The 19,283-nt window shown below is 36.2% G+C and overlaps 1 long non-coding RNA gene across 1 annotated transcript; it reads left to right on the top strand.

Moving 5' to 3' along the window:
• The first annotated feature begins 9,440 nt into the window (after nucleotides 1-9,440).
• On the top strand, nucleotides 9,441-18,215 carry LOC122177044. The gene is made up of 3 exons (XR_006177917.1): nucleotides 9,441-9,501; nucleotides 14,793-14,902; nucleotides 17,686-18,215. It is a non-coding gene; the product is annotated as an uncharacterized LOC122177044 (long non-coding RNA).
• The last annotated feature ends 1,068 nt before the right edge of the window (nucleotides 18,216-19,283 follow it).

The following is a 19,283-nucleotide window of genomic DNA, read 5'->3' as shown; positions in this document are numbered from 1 at the left end:
GAGTTCCAAAGGCACAATTGTATTGCAAAACTGGGAACACTTTGTAAAATACTTAGGTGACTTTTTAAGGAACTTTGGTGCACATGAGTGGAATTTGCATTTTCCAGAACATTGCCCCATTCTTGAACAACTGATGCCTCCTGTTTCACTGTTACCAGCAAAATTGATTCATAAGCCACCCAGCCATCTTAATAATTATAGTATAATAGTTAAATAGTGAAATTATAGTAAAATACTAAAGCTGGATGATTTGTTAAAGAGAAGCTGAAGTCTGCAAATGAATCTGCAAGAAAGGGGCCTTTTTTCAACACTATTTGTTTTCACAGTGCATTGCTAATTATGCAGCAGAAACTTGTTAGTCATAATTTCTTCCAAGGAAGAAAGGTAAGTGGTGAGTATTTTTCATGCTTTCTCTACAAAATAAAAATGCCTGCAACATATGCTCATCTGTGAATAACTGGGCCCAGAAAAAGAGAATTCTACATCCAGGGGAAAATACAAAATCAGTAGCAAAGCCATTGTTGTTATTAGGAAGAGCTCAGTTTCGAATTTTGAAATCTGAGCAGACCATTTCACTCATTTTTATGTGTTAAAACCGCATAAGCAGTTTTGTATATTAAGAAGTATTGAAAGATTGTGTTCATCTGAGAAAAAAAGCCAATTTTATATCAAAAGTTTTCTACAGATTAATTAGCCCTTCTCATGAGTTAATTTCTTTCTTTGTCTAGATCAATATAAATTAAACCATTACATTTCTTTTATGCTGAAGAATTCTCTCCTGAACCTTATAAGGAGGTAAGTGCTTCTGCTGTGAACAGAAGTATTTGTCATACATTTCAAAGCTGTTTAATGTTGTTTTCTTAAAATAATTATTTTATTTAAAAATGTTTTGCATCTCTTAAAGTCTCTGTATTTAATTTGCTGATCTCTAAAGCTTAGCTCACTTGCTGGCACTTTTCTACTCCCTGGAAAACACTTGAGATATAATTTATTTATTGTAATTTCACAGTTATTTCTGCTTCATTTGTCACTAACTTCCCCTTACACAAGTGCAGAAGTATGTAACAATGAAAAATAATGGGCAGGAAAACACTTAAACAAACATTTCCAAAACTGCAGGAGAGTTATGTCTGACATGTGAGAAAAGAATGAAGATTCAGGTCATTGGGATAGAATGGATTCGTTATTTTCTTCCAAACAGTGTTCTTCTCCTCACAGGGATACCATACTGGAAATGTTACTGGTAACAGAAAGAATTAAGCCACCAGTTCTGTGAATTTACACAGGCTCTTGTTCCAGGAACTCTTGCAAGTAATTCGGAAAGAAGCAACTCTTACTTTGTGAAGCCAATCTTCATTGAATTCTCAAGGAATGATGTAACCGAGGTAGTGTAATAAAAATTATTTGGCAATTTTCAGTTTACTGAAACACATCTTTGTCTAAGTTAGATCTGCTAGATTTTGTCTGAAGTGTCTACAAGTGATAGTCACTTACTTTATGAAAACTTAAATCTCTCAGGTCTAAGAGGAAGAAAAGTGCCATGACACTGAGTGATAAGAAGCAAGACTGCATTAGCAGTCCCTGTTTGTGTACTTTGGTGCAAGAGTCGAGTCACTCACTTTAATGATTTGTAGCACATACATAGCCCTTGGGCAACTGAAGGTTTCCTGCTTGCAGCTAGTGCAGGGGACAACTGGAAAGCAAGTGGAATGACTTCCTGTTTGTACTCATCTCCTCTGCCACTTCTTATCAATAGAAAGTCAAGCAGTGTGCCTTAAAACTGCTTAACGTCATCTGTTCAGCTGAAAAGAAACAGAAGTGTTCCATCAAAATTATTTGAAACATTTGAAAATTGTTTTAGAATGATTATTTCACAATTTTTTGTCTTTTATTTCAACCCATAAAACAAAACCTGCTTTTTTAAAATGAGTTTCAGTACGTCATCACATCAAATTATGAAATAGTATCAACTGTTGAACTAATACTCATAGATGTATCTCTTGCAATATCAGCAGTGCTTGGATCCTGTTAACTGTCAGAAATGGTTCTCCACAAGAATTTGTTGCCAATCATGCTGTCCTGACTGACCAGAGACTTCCAATTTATTGCAAAGATGGAGTACTAGACAAAATTGTATATGGATGAGTAAGAAGTTTAAGCCCAAGATGAATCAGCCTTTTAATATTTTTAAACAATACATATAAATATTAATGCGGCAAAATATTGCTATAAAGGAAAATACAAGCTATATTGTTAACTTGCGATTGTACCACTGTTTTGTACATAGTTCCCCCTTTCCATAAGTCTTTTTGATCTGAAATTTGGGTCCAAGTTCAACACAATATCCACTAGACGCTCAGAGATTTACAGCACTGGGAACTGCACTGATTCCACTGAGAACACTGCATATATTCTGTTGTGGAGCTGAGTGGTAGTACTGAGCACTGGAATGGTTAAGGATGAGCTGAGGATGTCTTGCGGTTAAGGCTGCCTAAATATGTTTGAATTATTAGTGGGTTAGCACAAAAAGGAGGAGAAGCTACTTAAGCATTTCTTATCCTGTTCAAATTATTTATCAAGTTCAGCCAAAGTTGAATGTTATGTTCAATGCACTTCAAGTTTTATAGGTGGTATGGGGATAGATACATGAATGGCTGTGTTACTTTTGCTTGTATTCAGCAGTTGCTAGCCTTCTTTTGCTCATTATCAAAAGTTGGTCCCTAGGGGTCTCAACTATTTGGGACACATACATTTAGCAACACCCTTATGTTAATATGGCTCTCCTGAGGTTGCAGCTGGGACACAGAGTTTCTGTAGCTGCTTGTGATTAGATTAAGATTTTTCTCTTGCCAGCTTTAACTTCTGATGTCACTGTAGACACACAGAGCCTGTTTTTAATTCTTTTGCCCACTTACATTCTGGAGACATCTCAAGAGGAAGATAGTTTCTTGACTTTTTCTTTTTGATTATTTCTGCTTCCATTGATAGGTATTTACTGTAAAGAATCTTAAACTGCTGTTCTTCTTGAAGGAATGACAGGATTATATTCACATCTGCTGTCACTTGTCTTGCCATTTTTTGTGAAAAAGGAAAGCATGTTCACTAGTAAGTTCTGTAGTATTTGCATTGAGATTCCAACTGATTTGCTCTTATAATGGCTACTTACCTTGCTTCAGTTCAAATCTGAACTGCTAGTGTAAACTGACTAAATACAAATGAGTTTTGAATCAATTTATTTTAGCTGAGGTAAGGAGAAGGCATACTGGAAGAGCATCTCTGCCACTCTGAGGGAGTGTACATTAGGGGACTGTAGTCTCCAGCACTGAGATGGCTAGATTTCAAAACAGACATTCAGTGTCTGTGAGTGTTGTAAGCCTATAGGGACACAATTAGGTGTCGTAAAATCCTGTGCTTTCAAAGAGAGTCTTCTGCAAATGCTGAGTATTTGCTTGACATGTCTAGATATGATTTTCCTGTGTCCACCAGGAATAGTTGTAGAGCTGTGGAGTCTTTCAAAATTCTGGTATTTTTTGTTGCTGAAAGTGGTACTTTATTTCACATTTACCATGCGACAGGAAGCTGTCACACTGTCCTCAGATTTCTTTTGCAGTGTTCATCACAGTGGCCTCAAAACAGGCACATCTGCTATGTTGTGACTGCTTTAGTGCAGCCTGTTTTTTGTCTGCATTGTTTGGGTACACCTTTACATTTGTGAAGACATGCAGAAACTGTGGCTATTGAGTGAAGAATCACTGAGTACTTCCTCAGGTGGTGAGTTGTACACTCTGACAAAGGACAGGCAGGAGAGGTATAAGGCTATAAAGAAGTTCTGTTAATAAGTGAATTGGTGAAGCTCCACACCTACGAAAGAAAAAAAATCTGCCATTAATTTATTTGAATGTATTTATTGCTTGCAACAATTTTTTATAGGTGAAAAGTAGCTTCATTCTGCTTAGTGCTCTCCTTGTTAAGATCCCTCAAAAATTGTTTCATTCACGTTATTCTAATTGTATTTTTTTCTGGAAAGATCTGAAGAAGTTCTGTGAGGTTTTTACTTCTGTCATAAAGGGCTACCAGAACATTGCATGTGAAATATGAAGGAAATTGACTACATATCTGTAACATCTGTTTTATTACATTTGCAAATTTACACTTGCTGGAAGAACAAGCAATTTAGACATTGCTATTTCTGCAGTGTCCCTGGATTCCAAGGCCATGACTATGGGGATAGCAGAGACATTATCAACCTCCAACAACAATCTGAAATAATGTTTAACAATTAAATACATAAATAATGAGGCAATAGCCTTTTGTCTTCTCTCACTATAAACTTTAGAGCTGGTTAGATTGTCTGTCGTTTGACAACCAGACTTTTATTTACTAATTAACTTAGTACAGTGCTGTGGTCGTATCTTCCTTCTATCCTTGAAACTCAGCTCAGAGAGAAGAAGAAAAACACTGAACTGGCCACAAGAAAACACATGAGCTGTTTTGTTAAAAAACAGCTGTTTCCTCCAAGCAAATGAATCAGAGATGGTTATACAATTTCTTTTCTACCATCCTTTCACGTTCTGTTTCTAGTGCTCAGGACAGGTACTGAGCTTGTTACGGTGCCCCAGAACTGCTCTTCCTAGCATGCTGTATGGAGAGCAATCCGAAATACTGCAGACATACTTAAATACTGGATCAGGCCCTTCGGCTGCTGCATTTGTGTGCATAAACAACTGAAAGAAGTCTGAGCTGCTCACCTCTTCTCCTCCTTTCTATTTTACCATCCAGCTGTTAGCATTCATGCAGACAGGTTTACAGATGTGGAGCTGGTCTTTTCATTGAATAAAACATGTCATGGCCTAGTAATAGGTAATACTTAGCAGTTAGGAAATTTGATCAAAATTCCTTTTTCCCTCTCTCTCTTCTTCTCTGTCTTTAACTTTATAATAGACACATTTGGAGAGAACTATGAAATAATTGCTCAGAATCTGTTTGTTCTTTAGGTGTAGTATAGAAGAAAGTAAAGTGTAAGTGTAAAGCATATATGCATTTAATTTTTAATAATTTGCACATTTATATTCTTCACTATGTTGATATTTCCTATGTGCACTAGTGGCACTAGACTGAGTGCTGATTGGCATTCAGTTATACAGCTAGTATCTAACCATTCAGGAATAATTAACAATAATCTTATTCTTACCTATTTTTCTATTTCCTGCCATTGAAAATAGTCATTAGGAATAGTATTCAATCACTGAACTGGTATAGTATGTTTTTCTTTGAAGAAGTGATGATTTTAAAAATCCACTGCAAAAATAATTGGTTTTGTTTTATTATTTATTATATTTATTTATTTATTTACTTTAAGTATTTTTTTTTCTGTCTGCAATACTGTTGCACATTCAGTCAGCATATGGCTGAACAGCACTGTGAGGAAGGACCCTGACACAGCAAAGGCACCTTCAAGGTTTTGGGAACTCAGAAGATTCAGGGACAGCTCTGTAACAGATTAAAAGACAAGCCTTGAGTATATAATAGTGCTATCAGTTCATTTGTTTCTATTTGTCAATGTTGAGGTATCTGTTTGTTTTTCCCAAAACTCTAACTACAGAACACTTGTGATTGAATGAAAATCCAAACTAAGAATGTAATTGTATAACCATTATCATGTCACCATCTCTCCCAGTCTACACCTGAAACTCCTGAAATTCATTCCTAGATATGAAACTGTACAAAGTATAAAAATAATGGATTTTTAAAATCTATTTTATGTAATAGTTAAGAGTAACATTAAATATATTGAAGATAACATCTTTAGATCTGTCTTAAAGAAGTCTTTGATTTTAAATGTGTTATAACATCGAAGAAAAATATTTGTCTTACACAGACGTGGTTAATCCTGTTGATGACATTGAAAGAATCAAGGATACAAATCAGTTAAGGATGTAAATGAGATTGTGTATGTCTGTACTGTCAGTTCAGATTTTTAAAATTTGCAGAAGTGTAAATGAACAAGAATCCATCCTGAAGATATTTTTTTTGTGTCCTAAGGTACCTGAATACCTTAAAAAATTCAGTTTAGTCAGTTTAATTTATCAGATTTAATCAATTCTTTTCAAGTTGTCATAAATATGAAATAAAAGTGATTTTTTATAAATAGTTTTATTCGAGTTTGTGGAAATTTCAAAGGAATATATTTCTATTTGCTATGATTTGTCTTTGTTCACCTTTTATTCAGTGTCAGTTTTAATTTATGCTCCTTTGTGGTTCTTTATCAGAACAGAACATCTCTTTAAGGTTTACAAATTGTGCACCTGGGATCTACAGAACAAGTCTTAAGAGTGAAAAAGGAAAAAAAAAAAGGCAAAATATAGTCTAAGTTTTGCTTCTGTACTACTTTTTTGGTGAAAAAAAAAAGCAAAACAAAAAAAACCAAATGAACAACAACTGCAAAAACAACAACCAAGCATGCAACAAAGATCTTTGCCAAGGGCAGAATGATTGATTGATTGAGATTATTGAGTGTTAAATTACTGTATTACTTGACTTAATTGCCATATCGTGCAGTTAGTCTTGGGTATATTGTGGGAGTGAGATTCTCAGTCTTATGGTCTGCTAGTTATTTTTTGGTAGTTTTTTCCTTCCTCTTTTTTTTTATTCATTTATGCCTGGGGACAGAATTAGCTTCATTATATCCTGTTGTCTCCTTATGTCCAAGAACAACAATATTTCAGAAGTTAACACTGCACTCCTTTGTTTAGACAATATCTTCTTGCAAAGGAGCTAAGGAAAAAAATAGCCCATCTTCAGTGACTTACCTCAAAATGTTGATTTGCAAAGCCATGAATCACTGTTATAAATATTAATATCATTGTTTAATGAAGTACTAGATAAGCATTGGTAATCAAAGACACTGTGTGTTTCTGTTTTTGTGCTGAAAAATACCTTTTGCATCAGAGACTGTCATAGATGCATGCCAGCCTTCCAATAACTGGGTGTTTATGTACAGATCAAGAGGTGACATCTTCAGGGTCTGAAGTATCCTCCTTCCTCCCCTTTGTCTCTCCAAAAATGGTTAGCTAACCTCCATTTTCCTCATGGGTCCTGAGTGTGGTGAGAGGGAAAAGGAGAAATGGAGATTAGCCCTGAACACTCCTGGGGTACCTGGGGACTTCAACCTTCTCTCGGTGAAAAGTAAGGAACTACAGGACCAGGTGACTGTCACTATAAGAGCAGCTGTGTATTCATTCAGTTCTACTTGCTTTATTTCATCTTAGTCATTTGTAAGCTTCCTAGCACCTGGTGGATACATAACTTGCCAGTTATCTCTGCAGTCAGAGCAGAGTTTCTAGCAGATGTTGGGGCCATTGGAAGTTCGAGGAGAAGGGGAGTGTAGTGTGCAATAACTGCATGCACTATGTTAGTAGGACCCCATTAAGCTTAGAGAAGAACTTCTACAGTTACAGACTTCTATGTGCAAAGCTGCACAGCTATCCAGGGGAGCTGTCTTTCTTTCATTCTTTCCTTGATCACAGAATCACAGAATAGCTGAGATTGGAAGGAGAAGGATAGGTGAGGAACGCATCCAGACTGCTTGTGAAAATCTCCAAGTAGGAGATGCCACAACTGCTCAGGGTGACGTCCAGCAGTGCTCAGTCACTCACACAGCACAAAAATGCTCCTGATGTTCAGAGAGAATCTCTTATGTTTTGATTTGAAGAGGTCCACTATTACCATCAGTTCTTAGCTGGTGCCTGAAGAGTCAGTGAGCTGGTGGCAACTTGAAGGTACATGCAAATAGAGAGCTTACTATCTAGAAAAGGATTGAACTACTACTTCTTAAAAGTCTTAAGTGTAGACTTTATACACTCTGGAACATCTAAGAAATGCCTCTTATGACGGGGATCTGAAGTCCCCAACAAATACAAAAAGAAAAACACCTGGAATGGAAGTAAATAGCCCAGCACCTTTTCTTTTTCCTCCTGTCTTCCTTTCTGTCTTTGCATGTCCTCCTTTCTCTCTGTCTCTTTCCTTCTCTGTAGAGAAACAAATGACGTGATTGAGAAACTCAAGTAAGCAGAACTTCAGAAAGATTTTAGTTCCAGAGTTGTGAGAAGATTTAGCAAAGAGGGTATGATATTTTTGTTATGATTTTGCCCCGTTAGCATCATGTAATGCTGTGGAATCTTCTATAAAACAACATTATAACCCATAAGATAAATATTTTTTAGTTCTGTAAGCAATATTGTGAATGAGAACATGTGGCTGAAACAAATGATGATAAAACTCTTGTTTCACCAGGTCATATATCAGCATGAAATATGCGTTCTGTCATTTATAACAATAAAAGGATTTATCATTAAAGAGTTGTTTATTCACACACGTTACAATTTTATATAAAAATCACAAAAATTTGGCTTAAAAGAGCAAATAACACTTGCAAACATTGCGCAGCTGTTAATGTCAGTTTATCATTGTGATTTGGTTTTCTTCATTTACATGGCAGCTGGAGGCTTACTCTCCATGGACTTTGCAGAGGCCAACAAAAGTCTTTCTTGTGATTTCAAAGGTTCTATTTCTCCCTGTAAGAAGAAGTCTTTCAGGACATAGTTCAATTTGCTAATGTCAGACTATTTTGATAGGGCCTGGAAATGATGGCTGAAGGATCTAAACGCACAAATAATCTTTTCCTCTCTGTTTCCTGTTTGGTAAGAACATAGAAAGAAATCAAAGGATTTTATATTTAAATACCTATCTCTGTGGTTTGTGCTGTTGCCAGAACTTTGTTTATTTTCTGACAACCACATGGCATTGAGTATGGGGGCACAGGATGGGGTTTTGCCTTTCTCAGTGGGAGAGAAGGAATAGAATGTGAAGAGCTATCTGTAAAGAATAGTCATGAATAAGTTGAAAGCCTATGGGTTACAATTAGAGACTGAGGCAGGAGAGAGGACCTTGTGATTGGTGTCTACTACAGGCCAAGCAAAGCCTGTTGATGAAGCCTTCTACCTCCAGCTACAAGGAGGCATTGTGATTACAAGCACTCTTCCTGCTGGGAGACTTCAACCACCCAGAAATCTGCTGGAAAAGTAGCAGAGTGAGCTTTAAGCAATCCAGGAGGTTCCTGCAATGCATAGATAATAACTGATTCAGGTAATAGATGGCCCCACCAGAGGGGAAGCAATACTGGATTTGTTGCTCACCAATGAAAATAAATTGACTAGTGATATAAGGATTGGAGGCTGCCTGAGCTGTAGTGACCGTGCTATGGTTGAGTTCATGCTCCAGATGTGTATGGGAACTATTGAATCACAGCCTGAACCCCTGATCACCTGAGGCAAGCAATGAATCAGTCACAGGAGCACAGGTGAAGGCAATTCAGCTGTGTGACCAGAAAGGGTGGTCCCCTTATAAGGGGGCTTCCCCATATAAGGGCTGACTGCCACTAATGAAGGGTCTTTCTCTGGCAATTGCTTCTCTTGGAGTTTTTCCTGCAAGCTTAGGATACAGGTAAGCTTTTGCATTCATTTCTGATTATCCCTTTCCAGTGTGCTAATATTTTCATCTATATGCTCTTTAAAGACTAGCCTAAGTTCTCTGTATGCTTGTCAATTACACAAGAGGGATATGAGACAGGTGAAGAGTAAAATTAGGATCCTAAATTTTAGGAAAGCTATCTTCCAGCTCTTCAGGGAGTTAGTGAATAAAGTGTCCTGGGAACAGCAGAACTGGCAGATCTTTAAAGAGGTTTTCCTCAGGTCTTTATCCCCAAGTGTAACAAGTCAGGAAAAAAGTCAAGCAAGAGACCAGCATGGCTGAACTGGGATCTGCTTGTCAAAGGTCAGAGCAAGAAGACAATGCACAAGTATTAAAAAACATGGGATAGATAAGCAGATGTTGAGATGAATTTGGAACTGGCTGACTGACCATCTTGGAGCTTGTTGTCACAGGCAGCACTTGGAGCTTGGAGAGTTGTCTCTGGCAGCAAAGAGTCTGGTTGAAGTAATTAGCTGTGCTTCCCAGGGGGCAGCACTAGCTCTGATCTTGTTCAATAACTTTGTCAGCAATCTGGATGAAGGGATAGAGTCAACCCAGGTTTGCTGATGATACAAAGCTGGGTTGCCATTCAATAAGACTTGGACGAACTGGAGAGTTGGGCAAGCAGGAACATGATGAGGTTTAAGAAGAGCAAGTGTAGAGTGTTGCGCCTGGGGAGTAACAACTGCATGCATCTGTGCAGGTTAAGGGGTGACCTGCTGGAGAGCAGCTTTGCAGAGAAGGACATGGAGGTCCCGGTGGACAAGAGGTTGGCCATGAGCCAGAGGTGTGCCCTTGTGGCCAAGTTGTATCCTGGGGGCCATTAAAAAGAGCATGGCTGGCAGATTGAGGGAAGTTATCCTCCCTCTCTACTCTGTCCTAGTGAGGCCACTTTTGGGCTACTGTGTCCAGGCCTGGGATCCCTAGTTCAAAAAGACAGGTATCTCCTAGAAGGAGTCCAGTGGAAGGCCACAAAGATGATAAAGGGCCTGGAACATATCCCATGTGAGGATAGGCTGAGTAACCTAGGTCTGTTCAGCCTGGAGAAAAGAACTGAGGGGGGATTTGATAAATGTTTATAAATATCTAAGGGAAAGTGGGAGGCAAATGGGTGAGGCCAGGCTCTTTTTGGTGATGTGCAGCAATAGGTAAAGTAGTAATGGCCTAAAACTTGAACAAAAGATGTTCTATATTAGCATGTAGAAGAACATCTTTACAATGAGGATGACAAAATATTGAAACTGTTACCCAGAGGTGTTATGGAATCTCCTGCTGTGGAAATAATCAAGACCCATCTGAACACCTACCTGTGCAATGTATTGTAGGGTACCTGTTTTAGCAGGAAGGTTGAACTCATTCTCTTGAGGCCAAATCCAATCCTTGTAAATCTGATATTTTTGAGGTCATGGTTTTTTTCTCCCGATGTCTCTGATAAGAATTAGTTAATGTGCATGTGTGTGTATGCAAAGTATTATCAGAAGTTACCTTCAATGAGAGAGACTTTAAGGTTTTTTTTATGAAGCAGTACTCTAATTACATATTTTTCCTCCTCACTTTTAGGAATGCCAAGCTATGTTATCTTCTTTTTCTTATTTTCCTTTGAGGCCAGAAGAAGTGGAGTGAGATGTTTCACAATTTTGATTTTTCCACACAGAAGAAAATGTGTGCAACCTATTATTTCAATTGAGAAAAGAGTGAGTTTCTCACTTAGATATTAAGTAAGGATTGTTTTTCCATTATAGGAATTCTGGAGCTGGTAGGGTCAGTTGTTTGGATGAAAATAAGGGTTACATGTCTTTGAAAACTCACACGGATTATGTGTCAGACCAGATGAATTATTTCGAGAAGCATTCTTGTATAGACTGGTTAGTATTTCCTCAGAAAAAAAGCAACTGGAAGGGAGGAAGAAGAAACTTCTCTCACTTGTAATGTTTGATCATCTACTACTTAGCGTTCTCTCTGTCTTCTTGACCTCTGCTCTTTCTGTCTACCAAGAACCAAACTCTTACATGTTACAATAACTTACGACATTTTCCATCTTGTCTATTTTGTTCTGTTTTTCTTGAGTTCAATTGCAAGAGCTGGAAATAGTTTTAAAGATAACCTTGGTATAAAAAGTGCTATAAGGAATATCTTCCTAAGGAATTACACACATACATTTCAGTCTGTATTATTTGAAACACTCTCATCAGCACATACAATTTTTATTTGTGCCACCCATGAATTTTTGAAGTGATTTGGCTCACTTGTTTGGCTGTTAATGAGCGAATTAACGTAGTAGTGACTTCATTCTTCAGTAAACACTGAGATTCTATGCTATGGAACAGCATAATTGTCTTAAAGTCAATATTTGAGATTTCCTATATATATATAATAATAAAATATATAATCTATATAAATAAAGATTAAAATATCAAAAGCAGCTAGCTTTCCAAGCTACATTTAATATTTGTGTAATAGTTACTGGATCTCCAGGGAATTAAAGAACAGGCATGTTATTTTATGTATCAGAAGGAAAATAGAGCTAAAATATTAATGTCCTTCAGCCTCCAGGAGTATAGAATAAAAACTTGATTTGTTAGCTCTAATGCATACCTTTTAAAAGCATTGTTAAATAATTTAAACTCAATTTCTATTCCAGTATTAAGAATGTGAGAAAGCATGCTTATCTCTTGCTGTGACTGTTATTCTTTTAAAAAAAAATCATCTATTTTTCTACTTGAGACACAAAGTTTTTATGAGGACAAACATAATTTTTGTTCCAGAATTACTTTTATTCCAAGTACGTGATTACAGTGATGTAAAGCACATAGAAATACATTACTTGGATTAACAATTAAAGATCCTTTGTAATGATACACGTATAATATATTTCCATTCTCCAAATTTTTAAAATTTTTGCTTGTGTTATTCAGTGTTTCTTCAGTAAATCTATGAAGAGAACAATCAGTTTCTTTGCTGAACACCATTTCATCTGGAAATGCTAGACGTTTTTGAACATTGCTTTAGCCTGCTTTAACAGATGGCTCTGAAAATACTTGGAGTATATTTAAGGGGTTCTTCAAAGCCTTTACAAATACTGCATTTTTCTGGCCAAAGAAAAATCATTTACTATTTTAAAAACATGTACATACTAACATTCATGACAATGATTAATCCAGTTTACAGAAGAGACTTTGTGTAACTACACAAGATCAGTCATGTTTATCAATCTTGTGCTAATAGCATTCCTTACTACTCAAGATCTTTTATGTTCCTGTCTTGAAGTCTTTATTCTGATAAACTTTTCATTGAAGCTGTTTGTATTTATGAGTAAAAGGCTAGCAATGAAACAGAAGAAATCTCGTTTTGTCTCCATTTTTTTTTATTTTTATTTTTTTTAGTAATTTCTACTCAGGCTTACTTCTTGAAACTCTGATGAATTGCAAAAATGTTGCAGTTTTTTTTTTTTTTGAGGGAAAATGTGTTTAACAACTTTTATTCTGCTGTTTATGAAACACCACTGTGTTATGAAATCAGTTATTTCACATTATGTACATGTGTTAACATAACGTATAATATTCTGGATTTACAGTCTGTCAGATGTCTATATGCTCTGCAACATCCAAGTCCTGTAAGAGCTTGGTTGTGCATCCATAACAGTGTTAGGAATGTAACTTTGTTTTTATGTGCATATTTATACTTTATGATCTTGTTTTCAAAATTTCAGTTAAAGCTATAAGCAGTAAAATGCTGAAAAGGGGATTCTACTCTATTCTGCTTACTTAATGATTAGCTCAGATAGACTGAAGAGATGGAGAAGGTGATGAGTTCTCTTCACTCTTTCTTTCCTGATACATATATCCAGTATCAAACTACACATCAAAAAGTAATTTCCCCATAAGCCATTCAGGAGATCTACAAAAATACTCAACAGTTGTATATGGTCTTCCACATCCAGTAGGATGATGTGTACAACATCAAGGGTTTTTTATGAAAGACACTTTCTGAACCCATAAAAGCCATGAATGTCACTACTGGTTGTTTCAAAGAGAATCATAGGGTGTTTCACAGGAACACAGATGCTTAGATCTCTTATTTGGTGAAGTATATTGTACAATCACTGCAGACTTATGTGTAAGTTTGTAGATAATTTTATCAGGTTAATTGTAACTGGAATGATTGACAGAATCACTTAAATATAGTGAATAGAATTCAGTAATTATTCAGCACATTTTAGCAAATGTACTTAAGAAGTGGCTTTACATTTAACGTTTTTGATGTTATAGCTTTAAGCAATTTGTATGTGGCATTAAATAATATAAATTAAGAGTTTTAAGTGTAAATGTACTTGGTTGTTACCTTGATCCTACTATTTTGAAAGAAACTTTACTAATTTACTATTGCTAATAGGAATACAAATTCTGTGTAATTCACTGTCTTCAGAAATGTTATCAAGGAAAAATTACTTTTAAATTACCGAGTAGGTCAGAAAAATCAGATGGGAATAAAAAGGCGTTTCTAATAACTATGTCTTCACTGTAATGAAAGCAAGACCCAAAACATGATAACAGTGTTTACCTGACAAAGCTTTAGTGTAGAGTGATGCCTTTCTTTTATAGCAGATGGTTACACAATTACCATTTTTATTCCTCAGGCTATGAAAAGGTCAGAAACCAGTGCTGTAAAACTGTTTATTTGCTTTTATCCTTCTTTTGCATATTAAAGAGGTCTAAATACTATCACTTAGGAACTGAACTGATCTGACTGTATAAGGGCTGCTCTGAAAGCTGTGCCTGTCGTTTTAGTATCTTGGCCCATGATGTTTTAATCCAGATGTTGGTGATATGACAGTAGAGATTGAATCTTCCCCCTAGTATCGCATTACATTTTGTTGCCATGTGACAGATGGCAGCAGAGGGGCAGTCTGACACAACGGCATCTGACATAGAAGTGCATATGAAGAAAAACTGTGTCACTGAATACTTCCATGAGGAAAAAATGGCACCCACTAACACTCGTTGACATTTGCTGAATGTTTGTGGAGGCCAATCAGTGGATGTGAGGCACAGTGAGGCAGTGGGTGGTGCCTTTCAACTTCGGTGACAGCGCTGTGAAAGACAAGTTTTCTATACATCTATATAATTACAAGCATGGCACACAGGTTCTTGTTCATCACTGGTGAAAATGCATAGCTAATGGTGGTGATTATGCTGAAAAATAGTGCTTTGTATCTGGGAATTTGCTCTGTCAAATTGTTTCTGTGCTCTTTTTATCTCTTGTAGCTTCCATGGAAATCTTTCAGAGTATTTACTTTCAGAGACACCTACAAAGATCAGCAGACTACTCTTCCAAAGGAGCAGTAATCATAGGATATTCTCTGAAGGATTAATCGGTATGTTAGGCAGTTTACATATTTCTTTTCAGTTTCTGTTTTTTGAAGTGTAATTACAAAACAAACAACAAAAAAGCAACCACAAAAAAGCCTGTCATTTGAAATTTGGATAAAAAATATTAGCATACAGTTTAAGCATCCTAATAAGAAGTTATTAATACAAAAATTGACTGCTGTCTATTTCTGATGTCAAAACTAGTACAAACTTTCAGCACTGTTATCACAACAGCAGGTTTGGATATGCTGCTCTCTGAAGATAATTTATTGTTTATTATTCTTTGATTTCACTCCTGGTTTTCAAAGTCTGCTGTTACAAGTATGAATTGGTTGCTCATGATAGGGAAACATTTTTTGCAAGTGCTTTCTGAATTCCTTTTAATAGCATATTTCTGTACATAAAATTTTCAGATGATTGGGATTTCAGCTGTGTGAAAATTGGTACACTAGAAAAACAAAAGAAAAAAATGTGTTTATTTGGCATATAGACTGAAATATACGTGAAAGGACTGCTGAGATAGTGCTTTATGGTTCTGTTCTCCCAGTAACCTAAAGGCAATGTGTATGTTAAAAATCACACAAAAATTAGATTTTGGAGACCTGTATAATCTGACAGAAAAAATACACAGAAATCTTGAATCTATCTAATTTGTACCTACGAAGTTACAGCAGGTTCTCAAATAAACTGGATATCTAAATAACTTAAGTATTTTCACCTTTTGTGCATTCATCTGCATATGTGTGAGGGTACGTATCAGAGAATGTATACCAAAGTAAATGCATTTCAAAGTAAAATTAAAAAGTTCATGAAGTAAATCCCCTTGTCAAATGCCAGTGGTGTTATGTAAGAAAAGAGGGCAAAAAATCCATAAACTTCACTATGAAATATTTGGGATGGGATACACTTTCCAAAGGGTTTTACTACTTCTCACTGTAAATTTGAGTGAACTCCTGTCAGCTTTGCACAAGCAGAGTCAAGAAATAATAACCAAATGTGCAACTATTAACTGCAAATTTAGGTGATCATTTTTTAACTTGAAGGCTGAATCTACCCATTCAATTCTGACTTACTGTTGCAATCAATCCATGGAGTCTGCACACCAGGGAGGATGTTGACTGAGGCCTGGGGAATTTTCTATACGCTTTTGTCGCTCCTCCAAATTATTGAAGCCATGTGACTATATTTCTGCATGTCCTTCCTTACTGCCTTTGTGTTTAGAACTGTCTCTCTTTGAAGAAAGACTTTTTTTCTTTGCTGCACCAGCTTGTTCATTGCGTCCTTGAGCAATATTGCATGCCATTAAGTGCCCAAATGTAGACAGTTTCAGCAAAATTTGATGAAGACACTGAGGTTTCAAAGATGTTAAGCTCTTTCAATTGGCTTGCACAAAATGTTGCCCAGGGACATAATTCAGGGTGAAGACCTGTTTCATCCATCAAAGTTGAGTTGCTCTGCTTAGGCTCATCCAGCAGCCAAGGAACAACAATCAGCCAGGCAGTCAACTCACAGAGAGCTGCTGGTCAGTTGCAATACCTGCAATTTTCTCCAAGTCACAGTACATGCTATTTCTTCCTTGGCTGTCAGACCAGGAAAACATAGATAGGAACCTTGAGTTGGTTGTGGTGAGGATCATGCAGTAATGAGGATGTGGCTGTGTAGGGCAGGGCACTGAGGTTCCATTATTTTATGAAGCATATACATGTATATAAACTTCACCAGCTATATTTTTCCTTGCTGTAAAACAACTTAAATGATGAAATTAAATATTGGGTTCATCAGTCACTTTCTAGCACTCAAATTACAGTTTTCAAACTATAAAACTATGAACTTAAACTATATGCACAATTTATCTGTTAGGAAGTAAATAGTATCTAAAATATACCAAAAAAGGCACACATCCAAAACACATATGATCATGTATGTGAGCCTAAATATGTACAAATACTTGCATACGAACACACTAAACTGGGAAGCCTCATACTCTAATATATGTGGTTATATAAAGAACCATTTGAATACTATGCTCTGGTTATCTCCAGTGCATTTTGGCAGCAGTGTTAAATCACGCTGGGATGGTTGGGCAGAGTTTTTGACACCTAAATAAGACTAAAGTCCACCAGTTTTACCTTGAAGCTTGCTGGTTTGTGTAAATAATTTTTTGGATAATCTGTGAAATATGTCACCAGAGGTCTTACATTATATAATTATGATGTGAGCTGCAAACAAGCTGCATAAGAGTAGTGGTGACAGAAACATTATAATAGCTCTAATGAAAAGCTTTATTTCAGAAAAAAAAAAAAAGTAAAAACCTATTTCACAATTTCTTCATTGCCAAAAATATATTTTAAAATGTGTTAGCCACTTGCCTTTACTCTTTACCATGAACTGCTTTCTGTCTTTGGTTAAGAACCAAAATAACTGGAGCCAAGTGTTTAAGGCAACAATTTATTATTTAATTTCATGAAAAGTCCATATTAAAGAAGAAGAAAAAAAACTGAAAGGAGAAAAAAAGGCATTTGGAGGGCATAGCAGAGTGGACAGCAATGTCTCATAAGTAACACCAGCAGGCAGGAAATAAGATATATTAAATTCAAAGCAGCCATTTGTGTCCTCTGTCTCTCCAAGAATGCTAGTACAAATCCAGCTGGCACCACAGGTACTTTCTCCAGCCACATCTGCCTGACGCATTTGGCTGCCTGAAACTTCTCTTTTTTTTTTTTTTTTTTTTTTTTCCCCCCTTAAAGAAAGGTCTAAATGCTAAGAAAAGTAAATTCATTTATTTCAGGATTTCAAGGAACAGATAATCCACCACGTGGCAACTTTTCTCCTCAGCAGTTTTTCCTACTAATTCTAATGATGAACAGGAACCAGTGAACAACCATGACTGTCATATTGCATATTGTTTATAAAGGCATGACTGTATTTCCGTAAACTACTACATATCATACAAATCACTGTGGTTTTCCTTTTCTGGCAAAATGCCCAGTCACTAGGTTGAAACAATATTGAACTCCTGGTGTTGCACATAGAAAACTCTGAAGCAAAGATGGTACATCAGCAAACAAGTAACTGTTCATTCTGACCATTCAGAGAAGGACCTGGTTAGCAGCAAGTTATTCCAGCGTGCCTTTGCGATACTGAAAATGACTTAAATTGCAAATGGTTTGGCAAGCTCTTTCCTTCATCTAACTCTATTGACTTTTGCCTTGAGATCAGGGAGAATAATGACTAGAAATCAGCTGTAGCCTTGAAATTTAATCTAAATTTTTGCTTGGAAGTGAGTCTGATACAAGCTATCTTTCTTTGTAGCTGTGGGACAGCATGGGATTATGGCATTTGAATTCCTTGTTTTCCAGCTCATGACAGTACAAGTTATTTATCAGCTTGAAATAAATGCCTTTTGTGTAGCTGCTTGCATGTGGTCATCATGGAAAATTGTATACAGATTCCCAGTTCAGTTTAAGTTACAGATTATATGAAAACTCAAAATCACAATCAATATTCTGTTGCACAAAAGAGGGAACTTCACAAAAAAAAGTTAATTCTTTGGTCAGTATCTTTATGTCTGCACAGCATCAGGCAATTAACTCTCAATAAACCGCAAGAAATAACAAATAAGCATAAGGAAGTACAGCTGAAATACTCTGAAGTATTTAAGGCTTTAAAAATTTAAGGCCAAGTAATTACAGCCTTATAGATATATTTACTATAAAGAAGTGTTTTCCTTGAGGGAATTTGAGGTTAACCACATGGCACACTGACCTAATCTTCTTAACTACAACGAGACACTACTGATGAAGTACGACATTGCTACCTATATTTGCAGCACAAAACAACAAACAAAATGGCTTTGTAGGTTATTTGGTAGTCTTCAAAAATAACCTTAGTTATGCAAGGTAATATAACAGTGAACAGTCAAGTATAATGTTTTAGGATATAAACTGAGCAGTGATGGAGCCAGGAAAGCAATTCCCTTATGCAGAACTGTGACTCACTGCAGCATGAATCATTTATGTCTAAAAGCAGAACTGGTCCTATTGTGTTTTGCATTGTGTTAATATTTCCATGGTAAAACATTGTTTTCAGAGCTTCTAGGTATGGAAAATGGATTTTTTAATTAATACCAGTACTCAAAACACCACAAATTTTAATTAACGTAATAGATGTTTTCCCAATCAAAAGTAGTTTGGGACTTTTTTTATAGACAAGATAAATTTGATTTTCAAATGAATATTCGAACTATATTTAGCATTTGTGAACAGAAGAGGGAACACATCTGTCTGTATGAATGTATCTAATTATCTTGCTTTTGTATTTTTATTAATTCTTTCCTCTTTCTCCCATCCCAGTCCTTTCTACTTTATACCACAGATGTTTGCTTCA

The sequence above is a fragment of the Lagopus leucura genome, unplaced genomic scaffold (genome assembly GCF_019238085.1).
Source record: "Lagopus leucura isolate 7727_CA_CO unplaced genomic scaffold, USGS_WTPT01 Super-Scaffold_810, whole genome shotgun sequence".
NCBI classification, from domain to species: Eukaryota; Metazoa; Chordata; class Aves; order Galliformes; family Phasianidae; genus Lagopus; species Lagopus leucura.
Note: the sequence above shows the minus strand (reverse complement) of the source record. Positions and strands in the feature narration are given on the sequence as shown.